At 40.5% G+C, this 15,489-nt stretch overlaps 1 protein-coding gene across 3 annotated transcripts in view; it reads left to right on the forward strand.

Moving 5' to 3' along the window:
- The first annotated feature begins 6,627 nt into the window (after window positions 1-6,627).
- bach2b (BTB and CNC homology 1, basic leucine zipper transcription factor 2b) overlaps window positions 6,628-15,489 on the forward strand; it is a 129,625-nt gene continuing 120,763 nt past the window's right edge. For 2 of the 3 annotated variants that reach the window (XM_036147126.1, XM_036147127.1), the window contains exon 1: window positions 6,628-7,059. The gene's annotated coding sequence lies outside the window, so the exon portion shown is untranslated. The remainder of the gene's footprint in view (window positions 7,060-15,489) is intronic. The other variant, XM_036147129.1, reaches the window with a different exon arrangement.

Consider the following 15,489-nt stretch of genomic DNA (forward strand, 5'->3'; position numbering starts at 1 on the left):
CTTGGCTCCATACTTTAGACCTTGTGCTGACATATGGCATTGGTTGTGAAGAATTAACAGTATTTCCTCACAACCCTGTCCTATCTGATCATTTTTTAATAACATTTGAGTTTAATCTAACTGAGTTCTCCACCCCCAAAAGAGGGTTCCATTATAGTAGATCTTTATCGGATAATGCTGTATCAAAACTTAAAGAGTCTGTCCCTTTTTTAATATCCTCCGTATTGCAGAAATGCCCTGTAGATGGCAGCAATGTTGTTTCTTCCAATTCACAAATAGATGTCTTTGTAAACGGTATGACTTCGTCATTGCGTTCTGCATTAGACAATGTAGCTCCCTTGAAAAAGAAGGTGATTATTCACAGGAAGCTGGCTCCTTGGTTTAATTCAGAGCTGCGTTCCTTGAAGCACAATGTTAGGAAACTGGAGAGAAAATGGCGCTCTACACACCAAGAGGAATCCTACCTAATCTGGAGGGACAGTCTATTGTTGTATAACAAGACCCTTCGCAGAGTTAGAGCAGCATATTTTTCATCATTAATTGAGGAGAATAAGAATAATCCTAGATTTCTCTTCAATACAGTTGCCAAACTTACCCAGAGCCACAGCTCTGTTGATCCATCCATTCCCTTAGCTCTTAGCAGTAATGATTTTATGGGATTCTTCATAAATAAAATTGATTCCATTAAAAATTAAATAATTGGCATCCTCCCAAACATGATTACCTCGTCCTCAGTAAGTGAGGCAGCATTGGAGGAATCCTTAGAACCTGCGCAGTGTCTGAACTGTTTAAAAGCAGTAGAGCTTTCTGAGCTATCTAAAATTTTAGCTTCATCTAAACCTTCTACCTGTATGTTAGACCCAATCCCAACCAAGAGGTATTCCCTCTGATCAGTGGTCCTATTTTAGACATGATTAATCTATCCTTGGTAAATGGATATGTACCACAGGCTTTTAAAGTAGCTGTTATTAAACCTTTACTTAAGAAACCATCTCTTGATCAAGATGAGTTAGTAAATTACAGACCTATATCTAATCTTCTTTTCTTATCTAAAATTCTTGAGAAAGTAGTTGCTAATCAACTATGTGAACATTTACAAAGTAAGGACCTACTTGAGGAGTTTCAGTCAGGCTTTAGAGCTCATCATAGCACTGAAACAGCTCTGGTGAAGGTCACCAATGATATTCTCATGGCCTCAGATAATGGACTTGTGTCTATACTTGTCCTGTTAGATCTCAGTGCTGCATTTGATACAGTTGATCACAATATTCTCCTACAAAGACTTGAGCATACTGTAGGGATTAGGGGAAAGCATTAGGCTGGTTTAAATCTTATCTGTTGGACAGATTCCAGTTTGTTCATGTTAATAATAAATCTTCTTCAAACTCTAGGGTCACCTGTGGAGTACTACAGGGTTCAGTCCTTGGACCAATTCTATTTACTATATATATGCTTCCGATTGGCAAAATTATCAGACAGCATGGGATTAATTTCCACTGTTATGCTGATGACACTCAGCTATATTTATCCATAAATCCTGATGAATCCAATCAGTTACTTCGACTGCAGTCATGTCTTGATGACATCAAAAGCTGGATGACTTTAAATTTCCTGCATTTAAATTCTGACAAGACAGAAGTTGTAATCTTTGGGCCAGAGTCTTCAAAAAATAAAGTTCTTAATCAATCCCTTAATCTGGATGGCATTAACTTGGCCTCTGGTAATAAAGTTAAAAATCTTGGTGTTGTTTTCGACCAAGACATGTCATTTAAATCCCATATTAAACAGGTTTCCAGAGTTTTCTTTTTTCACCTCAGGAATATCACCAAAATTAGAAACATCCTGTCCAGGGGTGATGCTGAAAAACTAGTCCATGCATTTGTTACTTCAAGGCTGGACTATTGTAATTCTTTACTATCAGGAAGTCCACAAAATGCAGTTCGAAGTCTTCAGCTGATCCAAAATGCTGCGGCATGCGAAGGAGATGTGTTGCACTGTGTGAGGCAAATTATGGTCACATCAGATACTGACTGGTTTTCTGAGTCCCCATACCCCCCCCCCCCTTAATAAAACAAAACTGCATCTTTCAGAGTGGCCTTTTATTGTGGGCAGTCTACGGCACGCCTGTGCATTATATGCTAATACCGGGTGATCTGTCTTCCCTGGATTATGTCACAGCTAACAGAACGCCAGACCAGGTGTACCTACTATGAAGAAAAAAGAGAGAGAACAAAAAGTTAAAAGTTTAAATGACGACAAGCAATGCAAATTGGAGAACGGTAAAACTCAGTATATTCTCAGTTTTAATAAAATTGTCCGATTAGCAGCCTGAATATCACTGTAACGTTCAGCAGCCCGCCACTTCCAACCAGAATCCCTGGCCGATTTCAGTCAAGTTGAAAATCTCCCCAGGCACTCCCATACACAATCATGGTAAGAGTCTCTTCTTTTTTTTTTTTTTGAATTTTGGACACAGCATTTAATTCATATGGGCTTCAGGAGGGCTTGCCCCAACGTGAGTTTCTTGGTGCATGCTTGGCCGGTAGGTACCGCAGGTGCACACGCTATGGTTTCCATGATAGCAATATATTGCAGATTGTGCTAACAGTGATTTCAAGGCCAAAATAGTACATAACAATTGTATGTTTTATGACCCCAGTGTAACTGTTCTACTGTGGAACCAGATTTATTGTACTTGAGAATTTTACTTATTAGCTGTACAAAAATACTGTACAGTACATACAATTAATGTGTTCTCTGTTTCCATCTTGTGGCAAGATGGAAACAGAAACCACATTAACATTGCAATGTAACTGTGCGACGTTAGCTATCTAATAATTTTTATTTATCAGTATTTTACTAATTAAATGGGTATTCTTAGCATTCATCATAACATTTGCCCCCCTGAGAAATTTGTCAGGGGCTGCCAGGAGTAGTAGTAGTAGCAGCAGTAGTCACGCCCGCCGACAGGGGGGCACAAACGGGTCAGTTGGCCTGGGCCCAGGACAGAGGGGGGGCCCAAAACTAACACTCTGACTGACCATTGAAATGGTCAGTGTCAGTCAGCACGCGCGCTGACAGCAGCGCGCTGTGCCACGGCACTCTACTACTCCCCCTCCCCTCTCGTACATGGCTCGGCGGCAGGGGCGGATTTACCATTAGGCAAAACTAGGCCGTTGCCTAGGGCCCCCAACTTCCTGGGGGCCCCCTAAAACTCCTTTTACATGTATGGTTACTACAGCTATTACTTATTTGTGCACATTAATTACGTTTTTGATTAAAATCCTTTCGCTAAAATGCCATCAGAATGCTTATTATATCAAGTGTGTCTTGGGGCCCCTCCCTACAGTCTCCACTACATTGGATCAGTCCATTTGCTGCTCATGTGCAGAAAGATCTAGGCAGACGGCACGGCAGAAAACCATTTGAAAACAAACGGCGTGAGGAGACGAGGAGAGAGAAAATAAAATAAAAGAAAGAAAAAGGAAAGAAGCTACCCTAATGGTGCTCAGAAAGAAGAGAAAGAAGGAGAAAAGGAGAAAGCTGCTCTCAAAGTTTGGGTCCATAACATTCAAAGAGGAATAGGAGGCATAATAAAACCGTCAGTAGTACTTTAAGTGTCTGAAGCCATTAATTGAAGTTTAGTTTCTAGCATGAGGTAAAATAAAATTAAATAATAAATATACATTTTGCACATTTATAACTTTTTGTGTTAAACTTGCAATCATTTTCTCAGTAATAATGCATAGAATTTTGTAGGGCTAGGCCCCCCTCCTCTCTCTGTCTCTCTAGAAAAACTCTCTTCTTATCTGGGGGACTGTTTTGTTTTTTCCACATAAAAGGTAGATGTACATTTATTTAATTTAAAAAAAATATGTAGGAATAAAAATTGGTATTGTCTGAAATAAGAACACGAACTTTGGCATTACGATCATTTTGAGAGTTTATCTTACCTGCCAACGATATTGGGAGAGATGACCACCTTTCCATATCTGATTTCGCCTTATCCGCTGTTACTTTAAAATTGCGATTAAATAAATCTTTATATTTGTGGTGGGCGCATTATATTTGCTGAAGGCTTTTTTTTAGATTCATTTTATAACCCGAAACCCTCCCGAAGTTTTCAATAATGAGAGCCACCAAAATGCTTGTGACAGGATGTGACAGGAAAAGAAGGTCGTCAGCCTATGGCGAAAGTTTATGATTTTGCATCCCCCTGCGTATTCCCCCCAGTTCAGCAGCATTCCTCAACATTATTGGAAGGGGCTCGATTGCCACATCAAAGAGCAGGGGTGACAGGGGATACCCCTGTCTTGTTTCCCTGAAACAGAGGGAATGGGTCAAATATTATGTTATTCGTTCTTACTATATCTTGGGGATTCGCATATATTAACTCAATCCACAAACAAAATTTAGGACCAAATCCTAATCTCTCAAGGATGTTAAACAAATTAAGATACTGTATTCTATCAAAGGCTTTGTGGGCATCTAGGGATATTACAATCTCTTGATCAATGTTATCATCAGCAGTGTATATCAAATTAAAAAGGCGACGGAGATTACTGGGAAGTTGTTAACCAGCAACAAATCCTGTCTGGTCAGGATGTATTATATTACTTATAACGGGCTCAATCCTTGCTGCTAGTACTTTGGTCAATATCCTATAATGACATCCAAATAGACTCACTGGACGAAATGATTCACATTTAAGTGGATCTTTATTTTTCTTAAGGGTCACCGAAATCATAGCCTGTGACTGTAGCAAATATTATAAACGAATACAGTGAGGTTATGTATTGATTTTAAATAAATTAATAAACAATACAAAAAATACTTCAATCTTTTTTTTTAAAACTTCTGAATACAAACTGTCACAAAACATATTAAATAAATTCTTTCATTATCATTCATTCATTAATTTATATTAGGGCTGTCAATCGATTAAAAAAATTAATCTAATTAATTACATACTCTGTAATTAATTAATCTAAATTAATCGCATATAATTTTTGCTGTGAAAGTATTTTAAATATTTAAATTCAAATGATTCAATGAATAATCAGCATTAGATACATTAAAGTGCTGTTTTCAACAGCAGACAAACTGAACTAAACAGATGCCAATGTCAAACTGAACTCACGTCAACAGGAGATGTAAACTGAAATAATAATAAAAAAGATAACCTGAATTTAACAGACGTCAACATATTCCATATTCCAATCTACTTTTTAGGCTAATTATACACAATTTAGACCTAGTGCTATTTTAACAAACAAGCATTTTATTTTGTTATCTCTTATCTGATGTATTTCTGATGTTTGGCACTTTGTTTTACCTCGTGTTACAGTGCTCTTTAAATAATGATGACATTCATGATTATTATGTTCAGAATAAACTTTTGCATCACCTCCCAGAAGCTGGAAAGTCTAAATACTTTAGCCTAAATATTTTAGGCTAAAATATTACACTTTTTATTTGTTTTTCTTAAATCCCTCGGTGATGTTTAGTAATTTCTGCCAAAGGCTGCAGCATTTTGAATTAATTCATCTGAATGCAGTACTTGCAAGCCATACTCTGATTGGATGGGGGGAAAAAACTGTCTGTGGTTGGCTGAAACAGCCGAGCGAGTGCACAGCTGGTGTTGAGCGTGAAACGAGCAAAGTAGAACGCGAGCAGAGAAGGAACTCACCGCGAGGACAGTGGGTTGAGAAGAGTTTTTCAGACCGTGCCAGACCGGTTTTGAGCGCTGAGAGTTGTTTCACTGCGCGCTTGGATTGGTTCCTGCGAGCTCAAACAGAAGGCACGAATATCGCTAGTTGAGCGGCAGCGCTGTCTTCTTCTCTATCTTCATGCGCCTCCCCTGTGACTCTTTGGCACACCCCCCCAGGGGAGGCCCGCCTCACCTATTGAAAATCCCTGCTAGACGACATTGATTAATCTGCGTTATTTTTTTTAATCCCTTATTTTTTTTAAATTAATTAATCGAAATGAACGCGTTATTTTGACAGCCCTAATTTATATCACTTGTTTGAGTTATTGAATTGTTAATTGTAAAAAAAGAAAAAAAAAATTGGGCGGCCGCTTAGTTCGCTTTTACTTCGGGCCGGCCCTGAGATAAGCAGATCATGGCTTGTTTACTAGAAAGAGGGACAAAAGAATACAGAGAAGAAAACAACAAGAAAAGGGATAAGAAGAGAGTAACAAAAGGCAGAAAAAATAATGTATGTCTATTCTATTAAAATTTCTGTATCTGTATAATGGGTCTGTTTTATGTGTTGTCTTCACAATTCAGAGGGTCCCATGCCTTTCTTTGCCTAGGGCCCCGGATTTCCTAAATCCGCCCCTGGGCAGAAGTAGGCTAGTAGTAGTGTTCAAATTCTGACCTAAGTACTAGTCCTGCCACAGCCAGTATCTAAATAGAGAAAAATGCATTGTGTCATCGTTTGCCGTCATGTTCCCGCTGTGTGCCCCCGAGGAGGAGGGGTCTTGTATGAAGCTCTGTGAGATGGGGGGCGGGGGGGGGGGTTAGCGAGGCGGGGGTCGCTTTGCCGAATGGGGGTGGGATTTAAGCTTCTCGGCCAGCGGGGCGATTCTCGAAGCTCCACTGCGACTGTTCCAGAGAGTACGCGCGCGCTTCCCGCCCACAGCAACGCAAAGTAGTGCGCGCCTACGATGTTGTGAATGAGGGAGTGGGGTGACGTCAACGGGTGAATGTCAACAATGTAGCCACTGAGAGTAGGCGTTCCAGTTGAGTGTAACAAACAGCGGAGACGGAGCGGCACGCCGCGAAGGATCAACGCACACAGATACACGCGCGCGCGCGCGTCCACAACGGGCCGTAGAATTACAGAAGGGGTTGTTTTTTTTATTTTATTTTTTTTACCTCGTTCGTGTAAGCGAGAAAACGCACTCCAGTTGCGGCGACTGGGAAGAAAAATAACATCTCACCTTCTGCAGACGAGAGGCTTTGAGGAAACGACAAAGCGAGCCATCATGTGAAAGAACTTATGTGGGAAACAGACAAAAGGGCTGGAATACGACAGGAATAGAAAGTAAAAGGTAAGCTGGCATGCACGTTCATTCACGCCTTTTCTCCCTTGCGAGCCTCCGTTTTTCTATGTTCGTCAGAATCTCAGTCTCAGAATGGATTGTTGATGCTGCAAATACCGAGTTGCAAACTTGCATAAGTGTCAGCGCGCTGGCCTCGAACCACGCGACTGTTGTTGTTGACTTCTGAGGACCCCAAAAGTCACTAATAGAAGAAGAAAAAAAGTAGAAGAGGGAAACCGCACGCACGAATATTGAAAGCTCGGCGTGCGGTGCAAATATGGAAAGGGTGTAATGTGTAGGGGTGTGAACGCGGGTTCGGGAGTGAAACACATCTCAGAACCACATCCTGTTATGCTTTGAGTCAATCCTCCGTAGAGCGCAGCCGTTTTTCCTCGGGTTTGGAGAAGTCGATGCCGGTGATCCCAGAACTGCTCCTGGCGGCAGAATGCCGAGCACCCAGCCCGTCACCGAACGCCCCCCCCCCCCCCCCCCCAAAAAAAACACACACACACACACACACACACACACACACACACACACACACACACACACACACACCATAAAGTATCCACACTTCTCTTCCTCTTTCTATTGTGATCACACACACACACACACACACACACACACACACACACACACACACGCGCGCACGTAGCGGGCTGAAGGCTATATTTGCTGCGTAAGGGCGAGCATTGTTTGCTCATTTCAAGTTTCTCTCAGCTGTATCATTTTGGAGCGTTTCCTTTGATGTTGAGGCAGATCCGGAGCAGGTCTGGGTGCCCACGGCTGTTCCCCAGCACTCACAGAAACGGCTCTTTTCTTACTAGCCATGACTGTCAAAAATGTGCGCCCGTCCTGCGTTGTCATGTGTGAGTGGATGCTGCAGTGTGGCTTCGTCAGTCCCCTCGTCAGCCTCATCATGTTGTCAGTGATGGGGAAGGGGGTGGGGGCGGATGCGCCGGGATGCAAGACACAGCACATAATCTATCGTTTCTCTATGATCAGGGAGAATATTTTAGCCCCAGGAAGGAGGAGAGGGAGCTCCTTGTTATTTCACCCCATCAACTGATCAGCCGAATACCGTTTTTGGTCCCGTTCAGCTGTTGTTCGCTTTGTTCACTTTGTCACGGAATGAGAACGCGCGTCTGCCCGGTGCGCGGACCGCGGGTCAGCGTCCTCAGCAGGACGCGGGGATTCCGGTCCGCCTGCTGTCTGGTCGCGTTGACCTCCACGGCGGAACCGTGGGCAGAATGAAGGGCCAGAGAGATGTTGGAGTGATACAGCGATGCTCGCCGCGGTGACATCCTCGCCATCCTTTGTCTGCTATATAGTGCTGATGCAACACAAGTGGTGGTGGGGCGCATCATCGCCCACCGCCCTTCTCACCCTCCATTCATCACCGCATCTCTGGCCCCGTTAGATGCCACCCACCGGTGCGTGGGACGCGCTAATAAGGATGTAATCAGTGTCATTTTAAAAGGCAGCTGACGTAAGGAAACTTCCCTGACACCGAGCTGGGTTCGGGGCACGTGCGTGGCGGCAGCACTCATGCGCAGTTTCACGCACCGACTCCTTTGTTCTGTACAGTGGCACCCTACTTCTTCTTTCCAGTGCAGCGCCCTTCCTTCCATCCACCCACCCACTCATCCATCCATCCATCCACACATCGATTCTTCCATACATACATACATACATACATACATACATACATACACACATACATACATACATACATACATACATACATACATACATACATACATACATACATACATACATCTCCTCTTTGCTGTGAGGACAGCGGTTCAGGGAGGCTCCTGCAGGCTGCAGTGACTCAGATTTACTTGGCAGTCACAGCCTGTTGCCACTTGCTTATTGAATAGGCACACAACCTAATTCAATGAAAAACATTTTAACAAATGAGACACGTCTCCTGTTACCATTAAAATAGTGCCTGTTATGTGTGTAATTAGATGTATTCATCATTCTTGTGCTTAAGCAGCAGAAAATCGTTTTGTACTTTTTGTTCAACTTCAAATTTGCATGCCCAAATTCATGCAGTTCAAAGCAGTCAGGTTTACAGTTCTTCTAAATGCCCAGCGTAGTCGGATTCGGTTCACCTTGAAACATCTGTTGGTTATAGGTCCTTCTAAGTCGATTCCCTTGAATCTTCAGCTTGATGCACTCCTCCATCCTGAACCTCCAGCAGGACCGGTTCTGGATGGACGGCCTGCAGCATCTTATGATTGCACCATCAGATTCTGACTTTCCACAGACCTGCTAGCTGTAAAGCAAATTTGATAGCTAATAAAAAATCAGAGTTAAAATAACAGCCCATAATTCTGATATTTTGCGACAAAAAAGCGGAATGGTTTTACTGAACTGCATTTACTGTATTGAATTGTTGCTGAATTGCTGATGCTTTACTGCATCTCTGTCTTTGAATCCCTCTCTCCTTTGGCTTCTTTCTAACTGTAAATTCTGCTGCTTCCCTGGGGATCTGGGGGCCGTTAGATGGGCTCACATTAGAATTTCAAAAGGATCTGAAGTTGCTTTGCTACCCCACAAAAAACATCTGGTTGCAGAAAATAAAACATGTTTATGCATGTGCACAAAAAAAAAAAACAGGTGACTTTACAGTATATTTTGTTTGGGGGAAATGTGTAAAGGTTTACAAAGACAGGTGAAATAATTATTCCTAGCAAGGTGTGGAAAGCTGGTGGAAACAAAGCAGAAAATGTTTTAAAACTTCTGTGTTTGGTGAAATGTTCATGCAGGATTTTTGTGGGGTTAAAGGGTATCAATTGAATTAAAATGCTAAAACTACAAGTACTGATTTACAATAAAACAATGAAAAGATCCTTTCAAGGGACTTTTTTACTTGTGATGATCTGATGATGGGAGAATTAATGGCATTTCTGAAGTCAAAGGAGCAGGAATAGTTCACTACGACCTAAAATCACCAGCAGGAAAAGTCAGTCATATTTACTGTAATCTTCACAACAAAAGGCTCAACATGTCTTCTATGGTTGGAAGTTGCAACACTAGAAACCTGCACATACTAAAAATGTTTTGGCATCTGAAGGACTTCCGCTGTTTTATTACTCATCTAAATAAAAAGGGCCACCCTTTACAACAGATGAATAAAAATGTTGGCGGGAGCTTGGTTTGGGAACATTTCTGAGGTTGAGAGAGTTTTTCTGTTTGTTTGTTTGTTTGTTTGTTTGTTTGTTTTTGGCGGGGGGGTCCTAACATAACGAGTCCCTCAGGGCTGGAAGCTAGAGCAGAAATCCCATATGGCTGCTGACCCTCCGCTTTTACAGTCTGTCCACGCTGAACTGTAACATCCAGGGCTAGACTGCCCTCTGCCCTAACTCCCCTCCTTGTTTAGGCATCTGCTGAGCCTGGTGAATCATGCTTTATAGTTCTAATTAGAACCATAATGAGTGAAGAAGCTCCTTGTGTTCAGAAGTAACCAAGCACTTATGGGTTAATGATTCATGAAATTGCAGCTGGAATAAGATGCGATTATGAGGAGTGATCTCTCCTGACTGCAGATGCATGTCTCCCGAAGACAATATAGTCTGTAAAGGTGCATCATTTTTTGTTTTCTTTTTGTGTGTGTTGTGTTTTTATTTTATTTTTATCAAAAAAGTAGCCTGACTCAGAGAACCTACACGAAAAAGCTGCAAATTCAGGGGCTGATCTGCATGTACAACATATATCAGTAGGAACGCTGGTCAACCCACGCCCAACTTCCAAAATCAGTTCCTCAGAGTAGAACGGCGGGAAAAAAAAGCATATTTCCCGAGCTCCTCCACGTCAGCACGAAGGCATGTTTGACGAGGCTCCAGCCAGAGCGAGGATAGAGCAGCGCTGCTGAGCAGAGTGTCAGATTCAGCCCTTTACAACAGTCGCTAAATGCTCCCCTCCTTCTCGCTCTCTGCTCTGCTGTCGCTTCCTCACCTCGTCCCGTTGTGGCTGCTGCTTCTTCTTCTCCTGCCACCTTCGGTGTCGCTCCTCAACGGTGTTGTTGCCTGACATGTGATATCAGATTGCGTTACCCCGACGGACCCAGATCTCTCCGGTCTGCAGCTGCACAGCCTGTGCCTTTTCTGTTTTCGGCTCGGGTGCTTGCCAAGAAACCGTCACACATTTCAAACGGCACAGGCAGATTTCTGATTGCTCTGTTTCGTTTGCTTTGTCTTTTTTTCCCTCTGTGTTTTCACATCACGTCTCACTGGTATTCGCCATACGTAAATGAGCTTGATCGTCGCATGGACCCTGCTTAATATTCTCCAGAGCCTGTCGCTCTGCCTCAAGTGGAGAGCGTGACCTGCTAAACTCTCCCGTGCTCCTCAGTAAGTTCAGGTCCATACCGAGCTGATTAAATGATGCACATCTGATCCTAATAGCTTTGGAATTCAAGCTCTATAAAAGAGGTTTTTGTCAAAGTGACTGATGATACTCAAGCTGTCACGAGGGACATTTAACGAAAACATTAACTGTGGTGTGCTTTCCTGATTCTACTGGATTTCCAGGAGCCCTGCTCCTTCTGTCAAGTTCTGCCCTTGTTTGTGACAAGGTGATAAACAGTCCACATCGTCAGCCAGAAGGTACTGGACTGGAAACGACTGTCTGTACTTCACTGGAACTGCTGCCGTAGAGGTTCTCTATGCAGGGGAACTCTCTATGACTCCGTGTTTGTGCAAGTGATGGAAATCCTTAAGATCATCAGAGTAAATATTTGTTGCTTTACTAGTTTACTTAGGGCTAGACGATAATTCAACAACAATATATATATCGATCGATAGACATATTTCAATGATAGAAAAAAAAGGGTAAATAAAATGTTCAATAGAATAAAAGTTTTCCTTCCTTTTGTATTCCATTCTATCATGTAGGTTAATATTACATCCTCCCAACCAATCACAAATGCAGACCCAAGAATGTTTTGTCGACAAGCTCCGCCCCCTTCAAAGAGTTCAGAGAGCACGTTTTTTTCCTTGTTTTTTTGTTTTTTTAAAACTTGCAGTTTTGGTAAAAAGTTGGCTGAATTAAGGGTTAAGTTTGAATTCAGTGTGTGTGTGTTCTGTATCTAAAATTAAGTCACTAAGCAACAGCATAAAGTGGCCAGGATGGCACTTAAAATAGATATTTTGAATTTGATAATAATTATCGATATCGATCAATATGATTTCTATTTTATCCTTATGTTTTTTTATATATATCGACCAGCCTTAAGTTTACTAGTAAAGTGAGGACTTTGATGTAGAGTGAGGACCGAAAAAAAGGTTTTCTGGGGTAGGGATTATGTTTAGCCCTAAAGTGTCAGTTAGATTTAGGGTTAGGGCTTGAGAGGGTTAGCTCCAGAGAGCATGGTAGTCCTTTTAACTTTCAGAGAGATTTTACAACTCTAAACGATGTCTGAAGCAATAATGAAATAAATCCGCTCAGCTTCACTTGTAGCCCTGGTGCACACAAGATGTAGGGTGGCTGTGATAAACGTTGGTGTCTGTGACTGAGAAACATTAAAGTTTGATCTTATGAGCTACCATTGTTAGACTTTAGGCAGCTTCTCATTCACAGAAATGTGTTTACTAGCAGGATAAAATCAAACCTTGTTCAGGAAAGCAATGTTGGGCTGATCTTTTATAGGTTTTTACTTAATATTTGACAGCAAACTAACAACTTCTGCCTGCTGGGCATTGGCAATACAAACCGAAACCATTATTAATTGTAGAACACAGAATATTTATCACACTGGAGAAGTAGACCCGTGTGTTAGGACAGACTGACTTTAAATCTAATAAATTACAGCCTAGTTGTAGGAAACTACACGCTGTTCTCTTTATTTAAAAAAAAAAGAATCTTTCCACATTGTTCTGCTCAGGTCCAAGGACCGAAATATTTCAATGTTACCAACTTAGAGAAATACATTTATGTTCTTATCTGAGCATGAATGTTAGCGGTGGGATCTGGACTAGTAGTTGTTTTCATTTATGGAAACTATGAATGTTAAACACTAAACGTGGTTTAGCAGATAATCTTTCCTAACAGACATCAACAGAGAAATAGTCTCACACTTTTGGAGGTATCTAAATATAAGGTGGGACATCGTCTTGCCATAGACATGTACATCAGAAAAAATAGAATGTTTTTAAATGCCCTCAAAATTCTGAATTAAAGGAAGAGTGTGAAAATAATTCTCATATCATTGTGAAGCATCTCAAATTCTGATAAATATCATTATATAAGTCAATAGATTAAATTAAAATGTAATGCTTCTAATTTCAGGGCAGTATGACTGAGCTGAGGCTTGTGATGTTTTTAAAATGTTCTCTAATTTTCTCATCTTCAGAGTAAAGCAGTATCTTCTTCGTCAGGCTCAGATTTTTTGTTGTTTTATTTTCATAGTTTAAGTATTTATTTTAGCCAATGCTTTTTTATTAAATTTTTTTAAAATAGGAATTTATTTATTTTAAAAAGCATTCATTCCAAATTTGAGAATTCATAAATTAATTTCATCATGACAATCTAAAGATAAGGAACTCATTTATCTAACAGATATAATAATAATAATAATAATAATAATAATAATAATAATAATAATAATAATAATAATAATAATAATAATAATAATGGCGATAACAATACCATTAATAATAATAATAATAATAATATGTTAGGTTAATTGGCCTCTCTAAATTCTCCTTAGGTGTGAGTGTTTGTGAGAATGGTTATTAGTCCTGTCTGTCTCTGTGTTGCCCTGCGATAGACTGGCGTCCTGTCCAGGGTGTACCCTGCCTGAATGTTTAATAACATAGACTTTAGTTTTAGGTGATTTTTCAAGCAGTTTTAGTGCTTCTTTAATTAAATTGTTTGTTAGGGTATTCTGCCTCAGAAAATGAAATTAAATGTCACTTAAATGTTAAAGTGATTTGGTCCAATAGATAATACTGTTCTTATCCATTTCGCAATGTATTGTGTATATTCTTATGGTGAAAACAAAAACTTGAACCAATGAGTGACATAAAACGTAAAAACAAATGTGAACCAGAAATGACTAGAACTTACACTGATCATGTAAGGATTTAACTTTTTCTTTGGAATTGACTTTAATCTGAATTCTTATATCTTTTAGACTTTTCCTTACCCTTCTGTCTCCAAGAGAGTTGCATTCATTTCATAATCTAGAGGTGGAGTTTTGTTCAATACCTTTTGTGGGATTAAAAATGCTCTCATACTCCTGGGGCCCGTTCTTCGTACGTCGCTAACTCAGTTAGCTGGATTTGATTGTTGACGATTTGGCATGATCTTGGATTGTGCGGTTCTTCGAAACTCATCTTGGACTTGCTGTCATAGCAAAATGTGCGCCATTTTAAACCTGCTCGCGAGCAGGCTTATTTAATGTAAACAGGATTAGATCGCAGCTGCATAAGCAGAGGAGATAGGGAAGTCTGTCGTATCCATGTCATCCATTTTTACGACAACAACCTGTTGCGGAAGGTGCAAGAATAATTTGCAGAGTTTTTCGAATTAATCGCGTATTGTGCAATAGACAGGATCCTTTAGTGCAGCGCGACTGTGCAATTGTGGAGAGATTTTTCTTTGTGGCTGTTATAAACAGACAAGCACATCATTTAACAGTGGCTTTTAAAGAGGAAAAAATGGTGTTAGAGCCATAAATAGAAAATATTTAAGTTATTTGTATGATGGTTTGCTTTTTATTTTTATCATATTCAGTAAGAAGATTTGTTCAGGTCATTTTATTGTGAAGTTTAGTTTTACTTTGAAAGGCTTGCTTCCTTTCGAGCTGTATATTGTATTAGAAAAAACTATGGATGGATTAGACACTGAGCAAAACAGTTTTACAATGTAAACTGTGTATGACTTGGAAAAGGAAGAACTTCATTTTTTCTAGATAAAGAATTTTTTTTGTTAAAATTCCCAGTTTGCAAGTGTCCTTTACTTCCAGTGTCTACGGAATGACACTGAAATTTGGATCTCTTGACATAACAAGTGCCTTTTTAAAATAAAGTATAATAATTAAAGGCTACCATTTTGTAGAATATTCTTGTATTTCACTTTTACTTGTCCCCATGTTCTAGTGGGTCCCGTGGAGGCTCTGATATAAAAGAACAAAGTAAATATGAAATTAATAAAATACAAAACTTCATACTGTAGAAAGTGATCTACCATGGACAGTATTAACGCATTAATTTGTCTGCTGCTTTTTGCCAGCCCTCTCTCCTGGCTTTAGCAGACTTTGAGGTGTTCCCTGTCGTTTTAATTAATGACTCAAATTCGGCATAACCTTCCATTAAAAGCTCGTGTTCTGCTTGGGAGAAAAACCGAGGGCGTTCTTTGGCCATGCTGAACAGCCAATAGCAGCGTTGCTGATCATTGTTTCTACTATCGACACATTTCCCCTTTTAA

The sequence above is a fragment of the Fundulus heteroclitus genome, chromosome 15 (genome assembly GCF_011125445.2).
Source record: "Fundulus heteroclitus isolate FHET01 chromosome 15, MU-UCD_Fhet_4.1, whole genome shotgun sequence".
NCBI classification, from domain to species: Eukaryota; Metazoa; Chordata; class Actinopteri; order Cyprinodontiformes; family Fundulidae; genus Fundulus; species Fundulus heteroclitus.